Raw genomic sequence first — 1,369 nt, forward strand, 5'->3', positions numbered from 1 at the left:
AATATCTATACACACACATTTATTGGTTTCTTCATATATATATATATATATATATAGTTATATATATATGTACACATAAGTTTTGGTTTCTATGCATATATATAGTTATATACATTTATATACATGCATGATTTTGGGTTTTCATATTTATAATACGAAATCACATATTTCATATTTACTATTGTGTTTTTGAAAACATTGCATAGAATATGTAATTTTGTGAAAATTATGTATTCTTAGTTTTTGGACTTAACAATAATCATATACATATTTTATTAAGTCTATATAATCATTATGCAAAGTTTCAAAATATGGTTTAGCCTAAATGTCAAAATTCACATGTTTACATTTTTATGTTTTGGCCTATTTTGCAAAACGATGATTTTTCACAAATAGGAAATGCAATTTGGAAAATTCTTTTTGTAACATGTTCATTTACATGTTTATATACAATTCCCAAAGTTTCATTATTTTTGGACTTTATTTGTTATTTTTAACATATTTTCAAAAGTCTCAAAATTTGTTTCAAAACCTGTTTTTCTGTAGTATCTGTTCGCAGTCGACCGCCACGGTTGACCGCCCATGAGTTCAGAATTCACTATTGTTTTTATTGGCTCACAGTCGACAGTGGCGGTCGACCGTAGCGAGTCCAAAGACTTTCGCGGTCGACCAGCGCGGTCGACCGTCGCTTGTCCAGAACAGTTCTTCGCCTTTTTATTCTTCACGATCGACCGCGAATATTTTACGATCGACCACCGATATGACCGTTGGTTTCCAACGGCTATTTTTCTGAGCTGTTTGCTTTGGGCTTTTTTGTCTTTTGTTTAGGGTTTTTGGCTGAGGTTTTGGGAGGCTATAAATACCCCCATTGATCTCACAGTCGACAGTGGCGGTCGACCGTAGCGAGTCCAAAGACTTTCGCGGTCGACCAGCGCGGTCGACCGTCGCTTGTCCAGAACAGTTCTTCGCCTTTTTATTCTTCACGATCGACCGCGAATATTTTACGATCGACCACCGATATGACCGTTGGTTTCCAACGGCTATTTTTCTGAGCTGTTTGCTTTGGGCTTTTTTGTCTTTTGTTTAGGGTTTTTGGCTGAGGTTTTGGGAGGCTATAAATACCCCCATTGATCTCAATTCTAAGATATCTAAGAAGTTTTTAAACAAGGTTTTAAGTTTGTTTTGTTTAAGTTTGGGGTTTTTACAAAGAGGAGCTTATATCAGTTGTTGAGGAATACATCTTCAATATTTCATCATCTTCTCTTTGTGTTTATAGAGAAGTTTTCTAAAATCTTATCTAGCTTTATATTTGCATAGTTATTTGATTATCATTCTTTAAAATAGTTTTTATATTGAGTTTAGATTTGAT

Source organism: Asparagus officinalis, chromosome 3, assembly GCF_001876935.1.
Source record: "Asparagus officinalis chromosome 3, Aspof.V1, whole genome shotgun sequence".
Classification (NCBI taxonomy): Eukaryota; Viridiplantae; Streptophyta; class Magnoliopsida; order Asparagales; family Asparagaceae; genus Asparagus; species Asparagus officinalis.